This window comes from Pelodiscus sinensis, chromosome 24 (genome assembly GCF_052426305.1).
Source record: "Pelodiscus sinensis isolate ZL-2025 chromosome 24, ASM5242630v1, whole genome shotgun sequence".
NCBI classification, from domain to species: Eukaryota; Metazoa; Chordata; order Testudines; family Trionychidae; genus Pelodiscus; species Pelodiscus sinensis.
Genome location: NC_143075.1, coordinates 21,096,846 through 21,124,606, shown reverse-complemented (window position 1 = coordinate 21,124,606; position 27,761 = coordinate 21,096,846). Strand labels below are relative to the sequence as shown.

At 43.9% G+C, this 27,761-nt stretch overlaps 1 protein-coding gene and 1 pseudogene across 2 annotated transcripts in view; one reads left to right on the top strand and one right to left on the bottom strand.

The window, feature by feature from the left end:
* FBXO42 (F-box protein 42) overlaps nt 1–27,701 on the bottom strand; it is a 99,182-nt gene extending 71,481 nt beyond the window's left edge. Inside the window, exon 1 of one of the 2 annotated variants that reach the window (XM_075906299.2) lies at nt 27,473–27,701. The gene's annotated coding sequence lies outside the window, so the exon portion shown is untranslated. Of the gene's footprint in view, nt 1–22,783; nt 22,831–27,472 lie in introns of those variants that run through there. The other variant, XM_006115068.5, reaches the window with a different exon arrangement.
* Nucleotides 1,212–1,358, top strand: LOC112544490 (U2 spliceosomal RNA; annotated as a pseudogene).
* Nucleotides 27,702–27,761: the final 60 nt, after the last annotated feature.

Below are 27,761 nucleotides of genomic sequence, written 5' to 3'. Positions count from 1 at the left end.
GTTGAAAGAGCTTTTGTTGCAGGGTTTAAAGATTCTTTAACACTGTGGTAGACAGGACAGGTGTGTGGTTGTTCCAGACCGTTCACCAGGTGTAGGCAGTCTTTCCCCCAAAGCTGTTACAGCATGGGCAAATGAACACAAATGGAAGAGCAAGCAATGGAGCAGGGGGCTGCCAAAGAGGCGAGCTGGACAGCTCCCCCATTAGTCATCCACTTCTCATTCCCTGAGAAGTTCCTAGGAAGTTTGCCAACCCTGTGTTTTGCCAGAGAAGCACAGTGAAAGGAAGGAGAGTGAAGGGGTAACTCCCTTTCTCTTTTTGCTTATGAAGCTCCAAGGACCCTATCCTCCTTGATTTCCCTGCCACCTTTTCCACTCTGATGTTTTTGGTGGCTATGAGCCCTCCAGCCAAGAAAAGTGAATAGCCCCTCCCCCGGCAGCTGGTCAACGAAGAACATTTGGTTACTTTTAGCCCTGACAGACAACTCACAACGTGACAGGAACGAAAGGAGCTACTTCCAAGGCATGTGGACAGCCCCCTGCCCTTGCTAAGGCTAAGATCAAGTGTCTTTAAACATTATTTATATTATGTCAATCTGTTCTTAGGCTCACTCGACCACTACCCCCCCGCACCCATGAAATCCCTGACACAAGACAGACCCCAAGAATCCTGGATCTCCTCCTGGCCAAGGGTCCCCACATCCACTCACCCCCACAACACCGCAACAGTGGTTCTAAAACTAGACTAGCGGTGGGACGCTCACCCTCTCAAACTCAGTCCTCAACCCACCTAAACCACTGGCTCTGCTACAGAATGAGCATCCCTACCCAACCACCCATTCACTAGACAACCCCTCACCACCCCACTTCCCAACTACATCCGGGGCCCCACACACTCCCCATTATTCTCTTCGGGCTCCCCATAAGCCATGCTCCATACCCCCACCCCGCCCCACCATCCCGCAGAATCCACTTATTCTCTGCTCCCCCCACTGAAGGGTCTTGAATGATATTCTAGAGGATGAGGGCGCTCCACCAGCGGGCCCCATCCACGGGCCACGCCTAACACTTCGCCACGTGCCATACAACCAGGCTTCCATATGCAAGACTACCCCCTACCCTAAACCCAAACCGGCTCCCGGATGTACTCATTCGCTTAACTACACCAGTATCAAAATGTATACCGTGCTGCTTGTACTGTTTGTTCGCAAACATTCTCTCAATAAACGTCAATCTGTTCTTATCGGTTTAATATCTGATATGATCTCTATCTGAGATCTTTATATTAAATGGATTTTTGGAGCAGGAGGTCGGAAAAGGAGCTTGCTCCATCCACTCCACGAAAAAAAAATTCAAATAGACCCTTGCTAAGTGTGATGGTCATAAGGCGTCACAACAGCACAAACCTACTTTAAGAGAGCAAGATGAGCAAAGTCATCAGTGGAACCAGCCTTATGCTGGAGGCCATCACCAGTGGTCACCAACCGCAGAGGACTTTTTAGGGGAAAGAACAACTTTAATAAAGCCAGGGTGGGAAACAGCTTGAGTGTCTTACTGGCAATTTAAAATCTACTTCAACTATGCACAACATTAAAAGCACAGCACAGAACTTTATAAAGTCTAGTATCGTGACTATGGGATCAATTTCTAATGTGGATCTCATCCAATACGCTACATGTAGTCACAATGTTCCATCTGCTCTTGACCTGTGACCCCAGGCTTAAGTTTTATAGATGAGGGGGAAAAACATAAAACTGGTGATTTCAGACCACAGAGGCTCATTAATAGCTAAAAGCCTTAAAATGAAATTGGCTGCTACCAAAAGTTACAGCTGTAAAGGCTGACAAAAGGTCTCTCTGATTTTAACTGTTTTCTCCAGCTATAGGTCTAGAGCAGTGGTTCTCAAAGCGTGGTCCCTGGACATGTCTTGCAGGTAGGCCATGGGCTCAGGGTTTGACTCCCACTGCAGTGCTGGTGCTCCAGCCCCATGGCCCCTCTGCCAGGCTGGAGCGCCAGCGTCTGCTTCTCACTGCAGGGGAGAGGAGCCTTGCAGGCTGGATCCAGCTTGCAGGGCAAGGAAGAAGCTCCGTATGACACTCCTCTCTCTCCCCCCCCCCACTTCCCCCACTCCACCCCACCCCCACCCAGGGGAATGGCAACACAGGAAGTCACTTGCCTGGAGACTTTCTGGCCAATGGGAGCAGCAGGGGATGGTGCATAGGAGAAAGGGAGGCACAGAGCCAGGGAAGTGCCCCAGTACCCCTCATGCCGACACCACACCCCCATTCCCCTCATTCAACCCCCTCCTGCCAACACCCTCCCTCAGCCCACTCTTGCACTCTCCCTTCCACCCAGACCCACCACACTCATCCCCCTTCTGCACCATCTTGGGTTGAGCCACAGACCAAAAAGTTTGAGAACCACTGATCTGGAGATTATATGGAACTGAATTTATTTGTTGTGGTAATCTGTTACTGTAGTCAAGAATAATGGGAAGTCCTGTGGCACCTTAAAGATTAACAGATTTATTTGGGAATAAACCTCTGTGGGTATAAACCACTTCATCAGATGTGACCGAGACTGGTAATCAAGAATAGATTGTAATTCTCCAACCACAGGACTCAACCAATGGCAGCCCCTTTGGGATAGCAGTGTAGGAGAGAAAAGAAAAATTAAAACTTGAGCCAGGAGATGTTGACTGCTAAAAGCAAAGGAGAAGACTGGATCATGAAGCTAAGCAAGCCCTTAAGCAATTTCTTTACCTTGAACTGCTTGCATTTATGGCCAAGTGAAGGGTGTAATAAGCTGTGCATGTCAACCTAAAGTATTCCGATTTCACAGCTGCTTAAAAATAATTGTTAAGTGACAAATGGTTACTTATGCGGTCACAAATTATTGACACTGAAAGCATGTAAAGACCAGTTTACTACCACCCATGCTGATTTTTCTCACTTCACTCGGTCTGAACAGTAAAACAGAGTGCTGGTTGGACCTCGCTGGCCTGGCACCCTCAGGACCTGACTGGTCCTGAACAAGGGGATTTACCAGACCAAAAAAGGTCCCTCTCCTTGTGACCGTGCTACCACCAGGCTAGACCTCCAGCCTGCCCCTGTCACTGCCTCAGCCCCCTTGGGCTCTCCCTGGCCTCGCTGCTGCCAGGGCAGAGCTCCGCAGCCGCCTGGCTCCGCGGCTGGGGTTGGAGCTCCCTGGCTGCTGCTGAGGCTGGAGTTCCCTGACGATTGGAGCCAGAATGCAGCCGGAGCTCCATGGCTGGGGATGAGGCTAGAACTCCCTGACTGGGGCTGGAGGTCCACAGTCGTGGCCAAGCTAGAGCTCCCCCCACTGGGGCCAAAGGAGTTCATCTGGGGCTAGAACTCCCCACCATGCCATCCATCCATCCATCCCCCTCCCCACACACTCTGGACTCCTGGCTGGAAAGAGTCGCTGGTGCCCCTTACAGTGCTCCTGCCCCGCTGCCAGACCTCCCTCTTCCTGAGCTCTGTGGTCCACGGATGTTGCTGGACCAAGGAGTCCCAGTTACAGGAGGTACAACCTGTAATAGGATGAGTCACTTTTCTTATCTCTGCTCTCATGTTTGGATTTTAAACCCAAACTAATCATTTATTTTTAAGAGTTTGGAAAGTTTTTATAAATAAAAAAAACTAAACGTAGGGCCAAAGTTCGCTGGGCAATGAAGCAGTGCCCTCTATATAATCACTGACCTATTGCAGTGTCCTCATAAACTATTTGATTTTCATGACACAAGATACCACCTTCAACGTGCCCAAATAGTGCCAGAAATTAATTTAAAAAAGCTATTAGCAAAGTCCCTCCAGAGCAACTGCAGTCAAGTGAGGGAGGGGAGGAGCAACAGGCTGGGGGCAATGCCCCCAGCAGACTAGAGCCCAGGGGAGTAGCAGAAGCAGGTCATTCATTAGCAGCCTGTCACTGTTTCCATGATTGTCAGTCACGGATTTGTACGGTCCCTAACTCCCATCGCTAATACATTTCAAAAACTTCATTGACAGGTCAGTTGTGCCAGTCGAGACTGGCTTTAAAATGTTTAGAAGTAGGAGGAGTTTGCTTCTGATTTAGTTAGAATTAACATGAATTTGAATATAGCTCTATTGCAAGACACAACATTCCAGAGATCTATGTTAGCTTTTGCTACCCCAACAGTCTCTCGCTTTTTTCTTAACCACATACACAAGAGAAAACGGTTCATGAGAACCCATTGTTCTAATCTAGCATATGCTTGACAAAAATAGAGATCCTGTTAGCTTGTAGAACGTGAGGCAAGCCGACACTTAATCTACTTATCTCTCTCTATATTTTCGAGTGTGTCTGAGTCCGTTTGTTCAATAACTCCTCCTAAAGGGCAAGAGCTAGGACCACCAAATTTGGAAAGTAGTTTCCTCTTACCCCAGCTTAAACCAAGGTCAAGGTTTGGTTGTTCCTAGAAAATTAGAAGTGCAGGGAATGAGACTGTTTCACATCTATTGCAGAGTTTCGGATCTAAAAGTATTTACTTGACAATTTATGTAGATGCCTTACAAGTTGGTCACTATAGTTTATTTCAATAGCACCTGTGTCCATGTCTGTTCACGGCAGGCATGGAGAAGAAAACAGCAGGCAAAGTAGGGGTTTATGGCCCTTCAGGCCTTTGTCAGTATCTCCAATTCTTTAGATAAGACTAAAGAAATGGGATAATACAGTGACAACAGTGCTAGACCAGGAAGCGCTCACTGTCTTAACTCATTGCTGCCAGCAATTCTGCCGAACAAGGTGATGCACAGGTCTGCCTCTTCATGAAGACCATCCTCTTAAGATCATTAGACCCCCTCTCCCAGGAGAATGACTAATCCCGTTTTAGTGGAAGAGATGTGGTAATTTGAGTTTACACACATAGCTGCCAGACTAAGGCAATAGTGGGATGGGTTGTGCTGCAGCTGCTCTGTAATTACATGCTCACTGCTAGTTCAAACCAGCTTTTAATGTTCACTCTAATGATACCATAATGAAAAGCAGCATCTCTCCATGCTCCCAGAAGGTGTTTTTATTTAAGTAACAAATTTCCTTTTATATGACAGTGTGCACATGTGCGCACACACATTTCATTTCAGTTGCCAGAACATAATCATTCTTCTCAAAGACGCCTGATCCAATACCTGATTAATACACACTATAATACGGAAGGGAAGACATCATTGGCTGGAAGAGTAGCAAATGGCATCATTGGCTAGAATTTAGGCAAATCAAGAGTAATCCTTTTTCTAAACAGTGATCTTAAAGATCAAAACTTTAGTTGACAGGATATTTAACACTCTATGGGTAAAATATACTTAATAGGTATAACATTAATGTTGTGATTTATATCAATAACAAAATAGCAGGAGAGCCAGATCTCCCATACTGAAGAAAGTTTGAGTTTAGAATGATCACAAACATTTCAACATTTATGTAAATTGGAGAAGAGTCATATATGACAGAAAACTTTAAGAATAAGTGAATTCAGTGATGACAATCTACTATATATTTGAAAGTCTGTCTGTTCCACTTAAACAGTAAGAGCTACCACCAAATTTGGTATGCAACTTCCTCTCATCATACCTTAAAGCAAGGTAAGGGTTTGGTTTAGGGATGTTAAAGGTTAACCTGCTAACTGGTAGGCATATACCTTAGAAGCATATTTACTGGCCATGGTGGCCCAGCTAGTAGGATCCTGGTTGCAACAAGCAATGGGGCCGAAGCAGCCCTCACACCTGTGGCTGACAGCTAATCTAATAAAACTATTCTGGGCAGTTTTCACATCCCTAGTTTGGTTGTGCCAGGACAATGGAATGTGCCTGGAATGAGACTTGTTTCTCCTAAGACAGAAAGGTAGGGCCCTGCTCACAGGGACAATTATACTGTATAATGACCTGGGGGAAGCAAGGGCCGAGAGATGGGGACCAGGACAGTTGTAACTATAAATCCATTGGGAGGGCAGGGGTGGAGCCAGGGACAGCTATCCACTATAGATCTGAGAGAGTTTATTGTGGAAAGGACAACAAAGATTATATGCTTTTAGCCAGAAAATGAATAATTATCCAGGCATCAGATTAGAAAAAAGCATCACACAGATCTAAGAAAGGTTTTCTAACTTTTCCTAGTATTGGTATGCTTCAGAACATCCAAAGCCTGAAATTAAAATATCTGAGAACTGTGAAACTATTTCAGCTCTCATAGGATGATGGGGCAAGTTTCGATAGGCAAATTATTGCAGAGGAAGTTGACGTTGTAATTGAGATTTAAAATTCAATAAAACATCAGGTCCTGAGTAGCTTTCTGGGGAGCATTACAGAGCTCTAAATCAAATGCCACACTGTTTTAATTGAATTGTTTAATGGTATATATTGCAGAGAGAAACAAGATTCCAAATTCCTAGAAAAAGACAAAAATCGTGGTCACTTCCTTCTTAGGGAGAGCTCTTACCAACTGTGCAACACAGATCTATTTTTAATTTATGTGGATGCTAAAATTTATGCCAGGAACTTAGCAAGCAGATTGGAAGTCATCTTGTTCAAATATGCTCTCCCTGGAAAATCTGAGTTTTTTGCTTGCTGGCCTTTATCTGGTAACATTAGAACTCTGAATTGATATAAAATGCTAATTCTAGTAATCTCTCGCAATACTGCTTCCTTTCAATGCTGAGAAATCCTTCGAGTGATTTCAACATGAGTACAACAGGTAGATTTGGTAGGATTTGATTTTGGAAATAAGTTTTATAGGAACATATCAACCATTTGTACTCATCTGTGAGTTTGCTATAATTAGTGATCCCCTCCTTTTAATTTATCTCTGGGTTAGGAATGTGAACGACTAGTCGACTATCCGATAAGCAAATACTTATCAGACAGTCGACAGGCTAGTCAACTAGTTGCTCCTCCCCTTTGTTGCCTCTATCAGAAAGAAGCAGCAAGGGGGAGGGCACAGGTGGGAGTGTCCCCGGGCTGCACAAGGTGTTTCAAAGTGGCAATGCCGCATGGACTCCCCCACTAACCCCAGACTCTGTGCGGCGCTTTCGCCTTTGAAGTGTAGCAACAGCCCTAGGGTGGAGCCCTATCCACTAATCAAATAGTCGATGCAAAATGCATTGACTATTCGATTAGTCAATTACTTGATATTTAACATCTCTACTCTGGGTACAAGATGTGATTGCTAATTATGTCCCCACTTGCTTTAGCAATAGAACCATTTGTAGTAATGTGAGAAACTGCCTGCTGGTAAAGGGCACCAACTCACTCGCCTGGTGGCTCAGAAAACAAAGGAGCGCTGTATGTTGATACGGTCTATATTTTCAGGGTTCAGAAGCCTTGAATAAAAATTACAGAACTGACTTTGAAATTTGGGCAGGTATCGAGTTTCAAAATAAATGAAGATAAATCTGAAATGTTATGAATTTATACTCAAAAAAGACAAAACATACTATTGTCAGCTACTGTCATACTATTTTCAAATGGGAAAAGGAATCTGACATTTAAAAATACACATGATGGAGAAACAAAATTAAGACAAATTATCCTCCACTATGGAGTAAAATAATGAGACTTAGTAAACTGACTTCGGTAGACTACCTTTGGTTAAGGTGGAGTGTCTTCTGAAAGTTACTACTTTTGGTTCAGTGCATTCCTCACAAGATGTTAAAAACATGGCTGGTTGTGCTATTAAAGTTTGTACAGAACCATAAAAAACAGAGTGAGTCTGAAAGTTCTGCATACCATAAAAACTGAGGTGCATTAGCTTTCCTTAATTTATCTCGCTATTCACCACAATTAAAATGTGATCAATTCAGTTGATAGACCACCCAAATACTAGGTAAATCTCAAATGGGACTGGAGCCCAAATATAACTACTCATAATTGTGTTCTTGCTCCTTCCTAAAAATAATTTGATTATTAATGTGTCTTTTTTGCAGATAAGAACTGAGATTACTCAATTTGGATGGCTGTTGGTGAGTCCTGATTTGAAACCAGACCAAGAGATATACAATCATGTAAAGTATATAAATATCTTGTATTTTCAAGTCAAACATTTTATTGTAAAAAAAATGGCTACAAGACAGCTTGGTAGCAGGTTTAAAACAAACAAATTATTTACTACTTTACACAATGCATAGTCAACCAGTGAACTTCTTGCCATGGGATGTAGTGAAGGCCAAGACTATATACAGGATTCAAAGAAGAGCTAGATCGGGGTCAGCAACCTTTGCGAAGTGGTGTGACAAGATTCAACCCTCCCACCATGAGCTGTGCTACTTTCCTGAGAGGCGGTGAGGGGGGACTCTCCACTGTGCACCTGATGGACCACCTGGGTCAATGCATACCTTTCCATGGACTACCAGTTGCTAACAGAAGCTCACTGTTAATTACATAATTATGCCCAAGACATTTTGCTAGTGCTGCAGCTGAGAATGGTTCCATTTAAATTATTTAAAAGGTTAAGCATTTTAACACTCCCATGTTAGTTTATAAAACTTCATTTCAAATAAAGTAAAATATGTCCAACACAAAAGGTTTCAGTGTTTTATTTATGGCAGGGGTGGGGAACTTTTTTGGGGTTGAGGGTCACTAATCCACAGGAAAAAAAAATCAGTTGGGAACCACACACGTGAGAAGCAAAAAAAAAAAAAAAAAATCCTCCAAACCCCCCCAACCCTCACTGATGTGGCCTCCAACTTCACTCTTCTGGCAGTCCAGGGGGTGAGGGGAAGGGACAGGAAGGACTTAGGTTCAGGACTTCCCACAGGCCAGATTTACTTTTCTCGGATTCCAGAGTTAGTGGATTTTGTGAACCCCCTTAGGCTTTGGGGTAGAAACAAACATGAGGGGTTCAATGTGTGGGACAGGGCTACATGATGGAGTGAGGCAGGCAGGGTCTGGAAGGGAGTCTGGCAGCAGGATAGGGTGTGGAGTGGGGGCACGAGAGGGAGTTTGGGGCAGGACAGGATTAGGGCAGTAACACAGAAAGAGGTGATAGGATGAGAATGCAGCCAAATAGCTAGTTGGGGAGGGAGGCAAAGAAGTGGGGAGTAAAGGAAAGTGCAGCTTCTGCAAAGTAAAATTGTATCCCCCTCTCACATCTTTCCTCTGCTCCAGCCTTGCTCCCCTCAGGCCCATGACTCCCCCCAGCCTGATCCCCTGCGCCTCAGCACAACCCCTGCCCCCTCCCATCCTGATCCCCTACATCACCCCATGTCCCCTCCCATTCTGCCCCTGCATCCTCCTTCACCCACCCCTTTCTATCCCCACAGTACTCACTGGCAAGGCAGCAGCACTGGGGCGAGAAGAAGCAGTCTCTCTTCCCTGCCTGGACCAGCCCTGCAGGCTGTGGCTCCAAAGCTCAGGCAGGCAAAGCCAGAGGCTGCCCAAGGCAGGCTCCAGCCAGGCCGGTCACACACAGGGGCACTGGGGAAGGGGCTCCCCAACTCTGCACATAGCCCACAGGGAGCAGCCCGGCTCACCATGTGTGCCGGTCACCCAGGTCCGGCTCTGCAGAACAGGCCCAGCCCCAACCCCTCTTGAAGCAAGAAGGAAAGGGAGGAGGGAAGGGTTAACCTCTTAGCTCCCAGGAGCCAACGCCCAAGCTGAGCAGGGGCAGCCCTAGGGACAGCATGCACCTCTCCAACCCGAACCCCGCCCCCAGACTGCAGCTGTGAGGCTGAGGCTGGAGCCCCAGCACAAGCTCCCAGCTGTGCAGGGGAGAGGGGCGGAGCTGAGCACCTGCCCCATGTGCCACAGGAAATCAGCTCGCATGCCACCAGTGGCATGTGTGCCAAAAGGTTGCCAACCCCTAAGCTAGATAAATTCATGGAGAATAGGTCCATCAATGGCATCTGTAGCCTCTTTCAGAAACTGGGAATGGGCGAGAGAGTGTGGATCACTTGATGTTTCCCTGTTCTGTTAATTCCCTCTGGGGCACCTGGCATTGGACACTGTTGGACAACCAGATACTGGGCTAGATGGACCTTTGGTCTGACCCACTGTGGCCATTCTTATGTTCTTATCTAGACCTTTAACCACATTTGAGGAGATGACCCAGGAGTAAGTTGGAATAAGAGGTTCTAAAATACGTACCTAATGGCTTACTACATTTAAAAAGCAGAGCCACAGTGAACCCCCTTATTGACTACTTAACATCCCTAAACAGCTATTTAACATCCCTAAACAGCACTGAAGGACTTGTTCTGTGTCATGTAATTATGTATTTCAAAAGTTCACAGTGTATATTGTCAACCCAGCAAGCTTTAGATTAATCAAATTCTGAACAAAACACGTTTGCCTGCAGATCAAATGGTTACAAAAATGGGTCCGTAATCTGCATGCTGGGCAGGACTCCCAGGGGGTGGCCCACCTAAATACAGAACTGAAATCCTGACCGAGATAAATAGTGTATTTCACACTTCCAGCTATCCAGAGTAAATCACTCAAAAATATTCTATCCACATTTATCAAGCCAAATATAAATAAAGCTGGAAATTGGCACAAACTAATCAGGATTTTAAAAAAAGGACATTCAAGTAATTTAGATATAAATTTAACCTAATTTTGAAATGGTTCTAATCTAGAAGAATAGTTCTTTGGAGTCTAATGGCTACTTGGCACATGTTGCAGATTAACTCCATGTCCAAACACTTATTTCAGAGCAAGTGCCTTGTTTCTGATTAATACAGACCACTTTGAAAGTTATATCAGGAACAACTCCATATGCAGACAAGACCTAAGTACCTGGATTTCGTTTGTTGTGTTTTCTTAAGACATGACTTTTGATATTACTAAAAAGATTTATGGAAAGTGCTTAAGGAAATGTTTTTGCTCCTGTGCTCCCTCTACTGGCTCTGAATCAACTGTTAATGAAAACTACTTTCATAGCTGCACTGTACTGAGGCCAAAACCAATTTGGTTGATTTCAGCTCCATCAGAAGCAAAAAGGCTTGCCAAATGAAAAAGAGGAAAAGGACACACATTAGCAAAGAAATGGCTTTCAGACCTTTTCCCAGTCCTAAGTTAAAGATGAGTTAAAATTAGGGCTATCAAGTAGTTAAAAAATTGAATCGCAATTAATCGCATGCACCTCCCCTTTGAAACGCCGTGGCAGCATTTCAACGGGGCAGCGCTGCATGGAGCCCAGGATCAGCTAGAGTCCCCAGCTGACCCCGGGCTCCATACAGCGCTGTCCTTTGAAGCGCCGGGGCAGCATTTCCAAGAGGCAGGGCAAATTGGAGCCCAGAATCAACTGGAGTACCTAGCTGATCCCCAGGAATCTGAGGAAGTGGGTCTGGCCCACGAAAGCTCATTATCTAATAAACCATCTTGTTAGTCTTTAAAGTGCTACATTGTCCTGCATTTTGCTTTAGCTGATCCCCGGCTCTGCGTTGTGCTTCCCCTTTGGAAACACCGCCCCGGTGCCTCCAAAGGGCAGCACAATGCGGAGCCGGGGATCAGCTGGACGCTCCAGTTGATCCCTGGTAGAGAAGTTAAAGACTAGTCGACTATCTGATAAACAAATGCTTTTCAAGTAGTCGATTAGTGGACTAGTTGATTCCCTCCCACACACTTTTGCTGCCTCTATCAGAGGAAGAAAAGGGGGGAGGTACTTCAAAGTGGCAGCACCGCACAGCTGTGCAGCGCTGCTGCTTTGAAACCCCAAGGCGGTGTTTCAGAGGGGCAGCTATGGAGCCTGGGTTCAGCTGGGGACTCCCCAGCTGATCCCGGGCTCCGTGTTGCACTGCCCTCTTTGAAGCGCTGAAGTGGCACTTCAAAGGGGCAGGGCAGCATTAATGCCTGTCATTAACGCGTTAACAATTTTAAGACATTAATCCTGGACTGCATTAATCGCAAGCGCTAATGCATGTCAATTGACAGCCCTAGTTAAAATACTTTTATTTTGATGGTGGTACAGAGTTTGTACTGAAAATGTGGAATGTTAGCAAGAATTTAGGTGTCTTTCCAAAAGTGTCTAAAATGAGTGGTTACCAAGAACACAGTTCATGTTTGGTCAAGACTACAAAACAGATTACAGATATTTTAAATAAATACAGCCCAAGTCCTTTTCAGTGAAGCTGTACTAGTAAAGTTAAATCCACAGTTTAGAGTAGTGGTTCTCAAAATGGGGTTCATGGGCGAGGGTACTCCAGCCATGTCTGGGGCTGATCAATTGCTCCCCTTCCCTCCCAGTGCCTCCTGTGTCAGGGAACAGCTGTGCAGTGGTGTGCAAGAGATGCTAGAAGGGGGGGGGGAGCAGCTACAGGGAAGAGGAGGGGTACAGCAAGGGCAGGATGATATAGGTTTTCATGGGGGTGAGGCCTGAGGGCAAGCAGGGGTTGAGCACTTTCGGGGAAAATTAGAAGCTGACTTGAGGATCCATGAATAATTTTAAATCAAACGGGGGTCCTAAGGTTACTCAAGTTTGAGAACCACTACTGTAACAGACAACTCTCAAGGTTACTACACAGGATTCTTCCCCTTTCATGGTGTCTGGAATTTTTTAATCTATTAAGGCCACTAAAACTAATCAACATGCATGTAGGTTTTAAGTGCCTAACACCAACCCAACAGCTGTCCTTCGGAACACACAGGCTATACTTCTTGATAGGGATGTAACAGTGTTGTCGATTAACTGATAAGCAAAAGTTCATCGGTTAATGAATAGACTACACACATTTTCACACACATCCCCCGCACCCCGGTACATTTTTTAGCAGGCTGGCCAGCAGCCCAGCTCAGTCCTGGCTTGTGCCAGGTCCGGGATCTACCCCCGCTGCAGCTCTGCAGCATTTCAAGTGTATTAGGAGCCAGGCAGGCAGGCAACCTGGATCAGTTCCAACTTATGCCAGGGCTGGAAGCTCAGACCCCACCCTGGAGAGGGGCTGCTGCCACCCCACGCTGCTGCCTCTGTATCACACAGAGGCAGCAGTGCAGGGCAATAGGCAGCCGGTCCTCAATGGGAGCTACCCTTGCGGACCAGCTCCCATCTGGCACCCCACGCTGGGCAGCGCAGAGTGGCAGGGGGGCTCCTCAGGAGTGGGGCCGGAGCAAAATGGCTGCTGGCCTCCCCCTCTCCTCCCACAGGGACTATAAAATAGTCAAGTAATCAATAAGAATTCATGAGGTTAATCGACTATTCAAATAACCGATATTTAACATCCCTACTTCTTGAACCAATACAGCTCTGTGTGTAGTACTAATAAGAATCATAAATCAGAGGCTATGGTTACAGATTATCAAACAAATTGATTCAGTATTGCTTTAAAATAAAACCTCCACATAAATCCAATTAATATACTTTTTGCAGGGATCACCAAATTGAAAATTTGTTTTTGCTAAAGAAAAAATAGGAGCTGTGGAGCTCAGTTAAAGCAACTCAGATATATTCATAAGCACTGCTTTTTTCCCCCCAATACAATATAATATTTATAATATATACATTTATAATATTACTCTGTTACGATGATAAAGGATTTTTCCCCCTGTACTATCACCACATGATTAATATAAACAGTTGTTGCCAATACAAACTCTGAAAAAGGTACTCACATGACTCAGATCCAGGTCTGAGATTCCTCTGTCCTCCACCTGTAGCTAATACATTGCTTTTCATATTCACCCCTGGTAGACAAAGCTAAACAATCTATACCAGGGCCAGATCCGGTCTGCCAAGGTTAGCCCCTGGCAGGCCCCCACACCACCATATTTACCTACACTTCCATGGGTACAGGGGATCAGAGCTCCCGTTGGCCATGAATCGCCATTCCCAGCCAATGGGAGCTACAATTGCCCATACCTGTGGAGGTGCAGATAACACTGGTGAACCGCTGCTGTTTTATTGCCCACTCTTGGGGTCTATGCTCTCCCTGATGCTCCAGGTGACAAACATCAATAAGAGATGGAAGATGAAGAGGAAACTCTCCATATTAAGTAAACGCATTAATTTTCAAGGGTTACTTTTTGGAATTCAAGTTTAATCAATCAGGTGAACACACACATTGGGGATTTTTATGTAAAATATGATTAGCTTCTTCAAAAAGCTAATCAAACAAGTACACCTGCTACTTGAAAGATGACAGGCAAGAGTAACAATACACTTAAATTAGGATCTTTCCTAATATTTTATATGTGAAAATGCGGTCTGCTTCTCGAATGACCATCTGAAGACTGTTTATATTTAAGCTAGCTAACAACCAACACACAGCACAGGTAAAATGGCAACTGGCTACTTGGGAATTCTTTATTTTGAGAAATTCTTTTGATTTAATCCTAATTTGGAAGACAGATTTGGTGTATAAATTAGATTTTATAAAAGGACTGACTATAAATTTAATCCTTATCAAACTCACTAGCAAACACAAGAAACAGGCAGACCTGGTAAATAAAGGGCAAACACAATTTCTCCTTTTTAAACTGCCAAAAGAATATATGTATTAGTGGTGTAAAAATGAGCCTGTGAAGTCCAAATGCACAGCTGGTAAATCTGAATGGCTATGATTCTTGGACAGATCAAAGTGAAAAAGCAGATTAAGAATGAGTATCAGATGGCATTAACCAAACAGAACTGATGATGCACATGGGACAAATAAAAGGCAACTGAGAAAACAACAGTCGCAGGAACTGCCAATAATGGGGTCAAGTTAACCAACCACTGAAATTATTGTGAAGCACATAATGGGGCAGGACAACAGGATTATAGAAAGTAAGATTGAGAGCCACATGCAGGGACAAAATATGGACCAAAGCAAAGGAAAAGAGTTCTCTGAGGAAAATATACAACTGATATATTATGCTCAGTAACAGCAGTAATACACGAATTTCCAAGTTGAAATTTCCAAGTTATTTGCAGGAGAAGATTAATTCAGCAGCAGAACATCCACATTTAAATTAATTTAATGAAGGAGAAGGGCTAATGCTGCAAAACGCCAAGTGAAAAGAATGTAAGGAGCCTGCACTGAGACTCAAGGCCAGGGAGATAAACGTGTCAATTACACTTGTTCTGACAGTAAAGCAGCAGCCCATCATAAATGACAATTCTATACATTTTCCAACGTTCTTGGACTAGAAAGATCCTGCTAGACTGCACCTGCTTCTTGAAATTTCAACAGGCCCCCAAGGAAACAAAACAAAAACCCAAAAGGACACTAACAATCTGGGTACCACACCCATAACTCCAAAAAAAACCCCAGCTTTTATAGTAGGGAAGATTAAGTCAGGAAATAAATACAAGGAAAACATAAGGATACTTTTAAAAAAATTTCTTTGCATATTGGAGATTTGATCCCAGTTCCTGCCAACTGGAGCTGTGCATCAAAACCTTAATTTCAGAAAGGTTAAGTATCAGCCCAATGCTGATTCCAGTAGCAGTTGAGACCACCTGAGTTTGACAAAGTCACCTTTTGGACACTAATTCCAAATAAATGAACCAAGAGAGAAATTAAGACAAACTATGTCATCTGACTTTTATATTAAATGGAGTATGAAGGCTGAAATAGCTTTGTCTAGAAGAATGGTGGAGGTTTGACCCAAGAAAATTAATTAATACTTGTACACTTTTTCAAATGCTCCAAGTCAAGCAGTTAATTGCAGCTTCACTTAGGTATACAGGTATGACTGATGTCAATAAAGTTCCCATTTCTGAGAAGTATCCACCAGAGTTATGCCAAGCTTTGCACTTTGTGAACCAGTTCAAATCTCCAATAAAAGCAGCTTTCAGCACAAACTCCAGGTCAAAGTTAGGGTTACTAGCAGAGCAGTATATGCTACTTCACTCCCCATCCAAATCTTCAGTTTTTAGTTCTACTAGTCTGCAAATAAGCCTGCATACGCTTAATGAAGGGTGTGTGTATGGAGAAATAAGTTCTGTGCTTACACCAAAGCAAAATTATACTGCATCCTAGTTTTAAGAACCATTATGCTCTATTAACAACCTTGCAATATTGCTTAAGAAATTCACGTAACAAGGATACTTGAGACATTTAATTTGAAAGCAGGAAGAGTGTCACCTGGAACACTATGTAATTTACCACCAAAAAGCAACAGATATTGCAAAAGCTTCAAAAGTGAAGGTTTAATTAACATTCAGGGTTAAATCAACCTCTGAAGCTGTCAAAATACACTACTCTGAAGAGTTGGATATTTCTCTTTCTGCTTAACAGTAGGGATATAAAGGGTTAATCGTCATGCGCTAAGCATCACCCTTATTGGGTGATGATTATAGGTAACCAGTTAGCTAGCAGCCAGGCCCAACCAACCCCCTACCCAGAGAAGGCCCATCCCTGCCTGATCAGTTCCCCCCTCCCCCATGGTGCCACTGAGCTATGGGGAATGGGGTGTGTGTGTGTGTGTGTACAGAAGAGACCTGCCCCATGGTTAACCAGTTAAACCTAGTGCTTAACCAGTTAACATTTCAAATGATAATTAGAATCACAGAATCAGAGGGCTGGCAGAAACCTCAGGGTGTCATTGAGTCCAACCCTCTACACAAAGGAGGACCAAGTGACCCAAACTAAATCATCCCAGCCAGGGCTTTGTCAAGCCAGGAATTAAAAACCTCTAGGGACAGAGAGTCTACCACCTCCCTAGATAACCATTCCAGTGCTTCACCACTTCTCCATGTAAAACAGTTTTTCCTAATATCCAACCTAGATCTCCCCCTGCAACTTGAGACCATTACTTCTCGTTAAGAACAGCCTCTCCTCTTTGGAACCCCTCTTCAGGTAGTTGAAGGCTGATATCAAATTCCCCCTCACTCTTCTGCAGACTAAACAAGACCAAATCCCTCAGCCTCTCCTCAAAGGTCACGTGCTCCAGCCCCTAATCAATTTGGCTTCCCTCCACTGGACCCTCTCCAATGCATCCACATCCTTAACATCCCTACTTAATAGAAATGGCAAGAAAAGCTAGGTAATGGTAGCTTGTCATAGACATTACCATTTTAGCACTTGCACCTGATCATGTCCTCCAGAACCACTCCAATTAACTGTTTCTCTGTATTGAACTGTTAAGAACTGAAACCCACTAACCAAGTTTGTCCTAAAAATATGGTTAATGACATCCACTTGTTTTAATCATAAACACGTAGATCCCATGAATCATCTTTCATCAGCTATGTCATTCAGCTTTCATGCTACAAAGGAAAGGACAACAAAATCAATTCACACTGTTAACCTTTTACTAACAAATTTCATATTTAAAAAAATAATAGCAGCACCTTAAAGACTAACAAAACATGTAGATGGTATCATGAGTTTATCTGAAAGAAGTGGGTTGTGTCCACAAAAGCTCATGATACCATCTACATGTTTTGTTAGTCTTTAAGGTGCCACTAGAGTAGACTATTTGTTGTCTTTAAGATTTTCCTGTTACAGACTAACTCGGCTACCTCTCTGAAAATTTCATTTTGACCACAATAAAGAAGGAGGGAATCACCACACTGGGTATTTTTTACATACAAGGTCTTTTTTTTTTTTTAAGTGCTGCTTCTATTTGCTGACAACTAATGCAACAAACCACTAGCAAGTATAATTTTCAATTACTATTAGAAAAACCATTTACATAACACCAAGAGTGTGTTTGACAATTATCAAAAACACTCTTATTCAAAGACAGTATTCTATAAACCTGATATTCAATTGCCAAAAAAGGTTAAAATATTTTTTGTAAATGTAGCTATTATAATTTTTAACAGTACTTCATTGCCTAACTTTGCGTGTTTCACTATGGTAGTTAACCCCATTTTATAGACAGAGAAACTAAGGCAGCAGAGATCACAATTCATGGACAGGGTTGGGATTAGAATTTCAGAGATTTCTGGCTTCCTAACCTGTGTTTAATAAGTACTGGCATGGTTTTAATAGCTATGAAAGCAAATACTCAACTACAGTAAACTTCCGATAATCCGGCACCTTTAGGACCCAGGGGGTGCTGGACTATCAGAAGGGGGGGCCATGAGGGGTCTGGAGTGGGGTGGGAGGGGATGCCACCCCAGACCCCTCATAGCCCCCCCTTAAGATAGTCCGGCTCTGCCCCAGGCGTCCCTGATTCAGCCGCTGCTGGTTAGTTTCAGCAGCAGCTGAATCGGGGATGCCTGCACTAGAGCAGCTGGGGTGCTGCCGGGTTGGTCCCGCAGTGGCAAGGGGTGGCGCTACGGCACCAACCCAGCAGCACTCCAGCTGCTCTTGGGGACGCCTGGGACAGAGTAGCTGGGGTACTGCCCTGTTGGTCCCGTAATGCTGCCCCAGGGGCTGCGGGACCAACCCGGCAGCACTCCAGCTGCTCTGCCCCAGGCGTCCCCAAGAGCAGCTGGGGTGCTGCCGGGTTGGTCCCGCAGCCCCGAGGGGCAGCGCTATGAGACCAACCCGGCAGCACCCCAGCTGCTGTGCTTCCAGCTTCCCCGATTCAGCTGCTGATCAGTTTCAGCAGCAGCTGAATGGGGGAAGCCTGTCCGGCTGCCCCAGCACTTCCGGGTTCCTGATGGTGCAGGACCATCAGGAGTCCCGGAGCATTGGATGCCGGACTAATGGAGTTTTACTGTATTTGAGACATCTTTTGATATTCTTGATAGTTAACTAAGAACATTTAGGACTAAACTAAAAACAGAAAATATAATACAAAATCTGAAAGGTTGGTGGATACCAATATGAGAAAGGTAAGTAAAGAACTCTGCAAAGATCTCATTGAGCAAAGGAGTTTAATATGTACTGTACATTCAAAGGTGTCAGAATTTGTCATTGGCATTCTCACTCATGATGTGACAAGGAGATCACTGATCTGTCGATACAAAATTACATATACTTAGTACTCTGCAATTCAGAATGGAAGATGTGGTGTCTGCTTTGGGGTCTAAATGCACTAGACAAGTACATTACTCTGGGGCACTGGATAAATGTAACTATGACTGCACCATGTGTGCCTACAACAGTCAAACTACAATTTGACAAATATTGGACTGACTTGTAAGGGAACATATCTACTTACATATCAAAATCCTGCTAAGCTGGTGGTCTAGAATCCCTTATGCTAATCATCAATAAAATCTGCACTAGTAACAGAAGTTGGAAGAGCTAAACTCTTGTTAAAGATTTAAGGCTGCTAAAATGATATTTCATACATGATTAGCAATGGTACTTCTCCACATGCATGCAGAAGGAGAAGCAGCTCTGCAAACAGGATTCAGAACGAATAGGGGTCTCATTGTAAGTGCTAGTGTATTTCAGGTAAGTCAAGTGATTCATTTGGACTCTTAAAGAAGTAATACAGAAGGGGAAGAGAAGGATAAATACCTCCCCTATTAAGCCAGCTTTTACTATCCATCATCATACAGAAATAAATAGTGCAACAAATTGACCCTAAGAGTGGTGAGTTACAGGTCATATGATGGTATTAGCTATTCTGCATTATGAAGTGATTTTTTTTCTGGATTCCCTTATGATTGAGCACATGCATGAACAGATCTGACAGTAAGGTGTGTAACAGATCTTTATACAGTTAGGAGAAAGAACAGCACCGTGATAAAAATACAAGCAGTCCAGTAACTAAAAGGTGAAAGAACACTGTTGTTAAATAGGATAAATCATAACCGAGAGAACGCTTTAGTGCTGATTCTGGATGTTTGGGTTTAATTTCACATTTTTGTAGAAAAAAAAATCTACAAAAATGTGAAATTAAACCCAAACATCCAGAATCAGCACTAAAGACAATTCAAAGATTCAATTTCTGGTTAGATTATTGAGAAAGAGATTGGATAAGTATCTTTTATTGCACCAGCTTCTAAAACTTGAGCCACAGAGCTATTCTTTATGTCATTAGTTCTCAATTATTTAAGGATTCTGAATTTTACAATTGCCAATTTTCTTTAATGAGGGTAGTCATAATAGAAATGATGTAACAAACAAGTTGGATAGATGGATATTTGCTTCTCTATGCTGTCTTTCAACTACTTTCAGAATTTATTTTTATTTAGATTTTTTTTGTAAAATTTTAGCAACATTTTCTATAAAGGCAGCACACCGAGAAACTGTTTTTAGGACACTATACAGGCCATTGGTGAATTTAATAGTTAACTTTTGATCTTTTACTGCATCCCAAGATCTCCCTGAAATTCACAAAGTATCCCCATTATACAGAGAGATCAACTGAAGAAAATCAGGATGCAGTGAGGAATAAAAAGTAGATCTCCTGACTCCTAACTCACCATTGTCAGAAAGGCAGCTTAATCAGGTGGCTACAATGAAAATGAACTATATATTTGGATTCACCATCAACTACAGGGATGGAACAAGACATCATCTAACAACATATTATCTATAAAACTTGTCCAGGAGTTAAATATGTTCTTTGAAACAGGACAGCGACAAGGAGCAGCATGCACACCTGCTATATCATGAAAGGGAGGGGGCTATAATTTTGATGGGGGAGCCACTCCAAGATTTTCGAAAGTGGTTGAGGGCCACACACTTCCATGATATTAATGGAGAAGATGTGGGGTTTAAGATGATGTCTGGGTGCACACAGGAGCTTGGGGTAAGGTACTGTGGTGCAAGAGGGAGAATGGAGAGAGAGAGGGTGTTTGGGTGAAGGAGGTGGTTGTAACCTAGGGCAGGAGACTGGAATGCTGGGGTTTGGGATGTGACCTGGAGTAGGAGGGGTTTGTGATCTGGGGCAGGAGACTGGGGTGCTAGATATGGGAAGGGGTATGGGTGCAAGAGGGGGCAGAAGGCTTGGGTATGCTGATTGGGGGGGCAGAGGGTTGGAGAAGTGAGGGGCCGGCGTGCCGGGGGCAGGCTCTGGCCAGGAGACTTACCAGCCAGCAGTCAAACCTGCCTGAAGAGCTAAAGGCTTGCAGAGTTTAAAATATTTCCCAGCCAGACAGCCTGCTTGCCCGGCCATGTGCTTCAGTGAATAACTGAACTTAGGAGAGAGGGTTCTTCATGGCTGCTTGTTATTCAAACAGGCAGCTCCCATTGGCCAGTTTCTGGTCAGAAACTGGCCAATCGGATTGTGCTGGGGATGGGGGCAGTGCCTGAAGCTTTCCGCCTTCGCCTCCAGCTATGAAACAAACAGGGCCCAGCAACCATCTTTCTGAGCAGTGTGCAGGGGAGTCTGCCTGGGACTTCCCACTGCCTCCATGGACCAGATCCATCCTGCAGGCCATATTTTGCCCAGGCCTGTGCTACATAATTATAGGTCTCAGTTACACTTTCTGGAACTCCAAGAACACATTAATGCTGGGCTCAGAATCACACTCAAGTGGGCTTCTGGAGATAACTAGGGATGTAAGTGACTACTCGGATAGTCAACTAGACCCTCAACTAGTCACTTCCTCACCCCCTTGCTGCCTCTATCAGAGAGAGGCAGCAAGAGGGGGGAACAGGAGCTGGGAGAGTCAGCTTAAAAGCTGGTTTCACCCCCAGCATCATCTCCGTGGGGGGCAGGGGAGGTAGCACGTAGCGGGAACTGGCTGCGAACTGATTCAGCTGATTCCTGGCTTGCACCCAGTCCAAGACGCTGTGCCTTTCTGCCTTTTAAATGTATTAAGAGCTGGCAGGGGACCTGGCGTAAGCCAGGAATCAGCTGTCTGGACTCGCGCTGGGTCCACCCAACTGTGCTTCAGCCTTTTTAAATGGCTTAAGAGCTTTCTGGCTCTTAATACATTTAAAAGGCAGAGCCGCAGCAGGGTTAGCTCCTGGCACCAGGAGCTAACCCCGCTGCAACTCCCCCACTTATTGAATAATTGATGGAAATTCCATCGACTAGCGGATTAAACTAAATTTAACATCCCTAGAGTTAACAATTCATAATACAGTAGTATGTTACTATAATCATCTAACTACCTCAGGGTGAAAGACAGAGAACCTAAAAGAGGGAAAGATGTACTGTATAAATTCAGCAAGAGAAAAATCATACTTCCCACTTGTTCCTTGAACTGCTACTTTTAGTCTGAACAATTTAAGCTCATATACTTGACTCCCTAGACAGAAGCATTTAAGGATAAAAAAAGCCATTGCCACTTGTCTGTAAATATAACACAGACACCTTGCATTTCTAACAAAAGAAATTTATCTCACAAAGCAATCAAGAGATACTTAAAGACTAGTGATTATTCATCCACTTGTGTCTGAAAAATTTACCATCAGCAGGCACACAGGCAAAAGCCTCCTTGGAACTGAAGTCAGATCATGCATAATGTCAGTCAGAAGAGAAAACTAATCGCCTTCTGAAAATTTAGCTCATTCATGAAGAATTAAAGCTCTCAAAGAGGGTTCATCTCACAAATACAAACTGTCCCCTTCTTTGCAACTGCAGGATCACAGAGAAAACTGAAAATTTCAGTACAAGGATATTGACAACAATTAATAAAAACAATTAAACCTGTATTATCACTGTTCCCCCCCCCCCCCAAATAAATCAGAAGTAGTTAAGAATGTTATTATTTAAACGGGAGCAGTTTGGCGGTATTGGATATATTACAAAACACCTCTTTCGCAGTGCCCAATTTGAATTCCAGACTAATAAAATTTAGAAATAAACAGTACCAGATCTCCCCAGCATACAAATGCCATAAAAATATCACTGTTTAGTCACTCATCAGATTTGGCACCTGAAGCCAGAACATGTTTCTGTGATTATAAAAAAAAAAAAAAAAAAAAAAAAAAAGATGGATTTGCTGCTTTCACACAGACATATTTAATAAGAAAAACTTTAAAAACAACAAATAGTTTAGTAGCATCTTAAGGAGTGTAAATCATACTTAGACTCACCACATTAGATGGGAGGTGAATTCACACTTTCATTTGTTTTCATTTGAAGGTATTTGAGTGGTGTCCTCAATGCTAGAAGAGCACACATGTATCAATGGTATCTAAAAACTAGGATAAAGGCCATACCACAAAACCAGTGGGGGTGAACCAAAGCTCTATGATACTCATACTGCTTTAAATTTGAAGTTCTTATGGGCAGGGACAATATGTTCTGCACCTTGTGCAATACCAACCCTTGTACTGCCACTTTAATAATACAGACATCTCATTAGGCTATTTTTATACACTTTAACAATTGCTTTCTGAAATACTTACATTTAATTTAGCTATTTGATGTTGTATGCCAAACTTGTTTTCTTAAGCACATGTCCAGTTTCTGAAAGATGTTGTCTTACAAAAGCCAATGGGACTATGAAATTTGTCCGTGTTTATTAACGCAAAATTTGTTAGAGACACGAATCAATATCTTACGGCAAATGTTTCTGAAAACCAAATACAGGGAGGAAAACTTCAGGCTGGCATAAAGGTTTATTTATATAGACGGGTAACCTTTTTCAACAACCCTCAGTCATACACAGCGTAAATTGGCAACTGCCACTATTTCCTAAGAGGACTACAGTACAACTAATTCAATTTAAGTTTATGGAAGCTCTAACACATACACATATAAATCAATTAATATTCTGGGAATGAGTTGATAAGCCTCCCCATTCCACACAAAACGCGTACTTTATCGCTTGCCAGTAACATTTCATGTCACTGTTTCCATTAACATATGGAAAAAATGTAAAACTAAATACAGAGCCAGACTGTTTTAATATTCTAATGAAATAACTGCCAAACGCACCTCAACTTACCAGCTAAAAAACACAAATACCCCAGTTCAGAAACAAAAATAGCGGTAGTAGTACCCTATATAACAACTACCTAAAATCCCCCCCAATAAGTACAATTTAAACCAGGCTCCCTACTACCAGTGAATGATCTCTCATATTTTAACCACAGCTGTAATGTTTGTATTCACTTCGTAAATGAGCCTCATGATCGGATTAGAGTATTTGAGAAAAAAATGGCACACGGCACTGGAAACCATCACTAACTATTCTATGGAACAATGCAATCTGTTAGGATACTGTGTCTTTCATTCCCAAGTGCTTTATGCATGATTTTACCTGCTTTTAAAAAAAAACAAAAACAAAAACAAAACACACTGCGGGGTCTGGAACATTGAAGAAGTTCACTGCACAGCAAGCGTTTAAGGGACAAGACAAATATTTTATTTAAATGAAAATGTACAAGAGTTATATGCCGCTTTATTTTAGAAGTGAAAAAATGGAAAATGATCAGTACTGAGTCAACAGCTCTACACAGCCATGTGTGCAGGCTGGGATCTGAACAGTCATATCAGGCAGAGCAAGGGAAGCATAACTTGAGGAGTGTTCCTTATGACATGATGTATGGAAAAATTGGAAGTCAGCAGGAGCCCTTTCTAACTCCAAGGGACAGAAGACAAAAAAATAACTGCTAGTCTCCATGCTTCCCTCATTCAGTCTAAACAGACAAGTCTCTTCTACTCTTAGAAGCCAGGGCAGAGAGGCTGCGATATCAGAGTCAAACACCTTGGAAAAGCCCATTCACTGTCTGACCCATAATGAGTGAGAAGTCTGGTCTTGCATGTGAAAAGACTATCTATGCCATCTGTTACATTTAATCTTTCCTTTTAAAATTTGCAGTAAGTGACAAGCCTCTAGATCTACTAAAAAAAGCTTCCGGGTACCCTCTCCTTAACAATGCTTTACCACTCAGCAGACCAGACTCTTAACTGCAGCTTTACTTTCAGTCTGCTTTTGAGAAAGCTACAAGCAACAGCAAAACTGACATAGGTGTCTTGAGGGAAAACAACTAAACCTTGAGGCTGGGTGAAAGGCAGAAGGTGAAATCCACCTCGAAGCAGCCAGGGTCAAATGCAGTATTGTGATACCCAGAGTAATGAGGCCTGGAAAGGAGGAGGAAAAAATGCTTTTACCTTCCAACCACTCTCTCAGGCCATGTCAACAGTAAGAGTGCTTTGTCAGTATAATTATACTTGCATTTGCATACTACCCAGTTTTCCTCAAGCAAAACAAACTATATTAGCTGACACCCCCTGCATCTATACTAGGGGCTTTTGCCTGCACAGCTATGCAGATCAGGGATCACATATCATCACATGCCTGACACACACAGCTACACCAGTAAAACTCTGTAGAATACACAGTCTTTCTAAGCCAGAAAATAACAGAAGAGGTCCCCATCCTTCCCCAAGCAAGATACAGGGACAAAATGCTAGTAAGAATCCCAGAGTCCTCCCCTTCCTAGAAGCTGGGTTAGGATAATACTTCTCAAAGCATTGCCCTAAAACATGATGGTGAGCCGCCCGCCATATATTGAGTCAGCATCTAGCTACCAAGTTTAGTTTTCTGACTAGCACATCAGATAAGGTTTTCATGCCCTGATTGTATTATTGCATTGTGACACTGCATCCATTTGTCATGACAGTGCAATGTCATCACACAGATGTGACTTCACAATGCACACAATACTGGGCATCAGACAGTGATTCTTTCCAGCTCTGTGGTACCTTTAGATAGGAAGCCAGGCTCTTCATCTGTTAAAGATTGAATACTGCTACTCTTAGATTTAGAATTTAGGTTACTGGTATGTCAAGTGCAATCAACCTCAAGCAACAACTCCTTTAGAAAAAAAAAATGATTTCTGCCTAGATCAAATTCTGTTTCTCTGCCCAAATAAACACTGTTTCTTTTTTCCTCCATTTATTGGCCTGCAGTGTAAACAGTTCTCACTAGGATAACTGAAAGCAATTTAATACACATGATATGCCCATCAATGGGGACTAAGTTAAGCCTCACAATAAAAGCCGATCAACTGGATTAGTTTACAAGCAGGTAACAGTTACAGATAAGCAAATGATACCATATATTACACACACTTCAATATAATAAGGTCTTTCTTTCTTTCTCTCTCACTACACCTCTAAAAGCATGTTTTAGAGTTTGGATCATAAAATCAAGAACACAAAGTGCCATGGTTCCCACCCTCAGCCTTGGAGGCCACTAAAAAAAGCCATCTACCCTCAGAGATAAAATACATTAGGATTTCAAACTTATATGCATCTGTGAAAAATACTTCACTCAGAGGCTTCCTTTCATCTTGTTTACAGCTGTACAGTGTAATCCCCGTAAGTATGAGCTCTACACTTTGAGACAATCTCACTGAAGTAATGCCATTCAGTTCACAGTTCTAATAAAAACTGATGCTTCACTATTACCATCAGTGAAACAGACTACCAGAAGAAAGCCAGAGAAGGTGACTAGTGTAAAGTATTCATGCGATCATCTACTGCTGTCTATATTATGTTCACCAGTAGCATCAACATAATGTAAGCTTTATAAATCAAACATGTACCACAGATACCCAAAGCATAAAATGCACAGCCTAGGTTCAGATTCTGAATTAACACAAAATTCTCCAGGGAATTAAAATATTTTGTTTGGACTCATCTTTATTTTTTTTAACATATAAAATGCTATTTCTACTTGCAGCTTCATCACCTGGACCACTATAAAAAACATGATAAACTCAAGTTCTCTCAGTACTGAATGTCTGGATTTGACTTATGTGAAGTTCATACTTAGTGCTGCATTACTGATGTTTATGGTTTTTAATGAAATCTCAATTTTATAAAGGCTTTGACTGTCTCAAGACATTAGTACATTCTGATTTTAAGGACCATTACAATCAGAATGTATTTGAAGCAACCCCATTTTCAGAATGTGCTCTCACTAAGAATATTATGGACCATGAATATAGTGAGAACAGAAACAAGTTTTCCTTCCTTGTAAAATGGCAACATTGCTACATCCTCTCACAAAAGTTAGCACTGTATTTAGTGATCAATAAAGCAAATGGGAATCTTACTGGTGATGGAGCCGAACTCCCTCACCCCCTTCAGCAGAGGGAGCAGAATGGACATTTAAAGGACCATGCCTCATATTAACACCTCCTGATGGACCAGGATGTGCCAGGATGTGTGTAATCTGGGGTGTGACTCCTCCTCAGCACTGTTTCAAAGGCAGCAAAAGTAAAGCGCTTTTGAGGAACAGAGAACTCGGACGCGGCTCTGAGCGGTGGGAGGATGGGACGCTCCAAGGCTTGGCCCTGGATTAGCTGGGGGCGCTCCCGAAAGCGGCCCCTTCACCCCAGAACGAAACGGCTCTTTCCTGCCCACCCCCCCAGAGCCAGTTCCTCTCCCCCCGTGGGAAGCGCCAGGAAAGACCGCAGGTGCTTCCACAGCGAGCGCGCTCTGGGCCCTGCAGAGAGGGGGCAGCCCCGCTGCTGAGCGGGGGGGGGGGGGTATAGAGCCTTAGCCCCCCCTCACGGCTCAGGTCCCCCCCCCAGAGCAAAGCGTGGCTGGGGGCTCTCCCCACACCCCTCACCTCCCCCGCTCGCTCCCCAGCCCCCCTCGCATGGCCCCAAAGGCAGCCCCCCCCGCACACACCGGGAGCCCCCCCCCCCGGCGGCTCCGCGCGCGCCGGTGCCCCCTCCCTTCCTCCGCCGGCTCCCAGGCCGGGCTGGCGGCCCCTCCCCCGCGCCCCGGGACGCGCTCCGCCCCCGCCCGCCGGGACTCACCTCCCCGCCGCCGCCTCGCTCTCTCCGGGGCCCTTCCCCCCGCTCCGCCGCCGCGGGGCCCAGCCCCCTCAGAGCAGCAGGCACCGGCCGCCCGAGCCGCCCTCGGCCGCCGCCATCTTCGCTCCGCTCCTCGGCAGCATCGCAGCCACCAGCGCTCCAGCCCGGCGAGGGGGGGTGGGGGGAGTGTGTGGAGGGAGCGCCGCACGCAGACGCCCGCCGGGCCAGTCACGTGACACCAGAACGCCGGAAATCGGGTTCTGAAGGTCACGTGAAATGGGGCGGGAAAAGG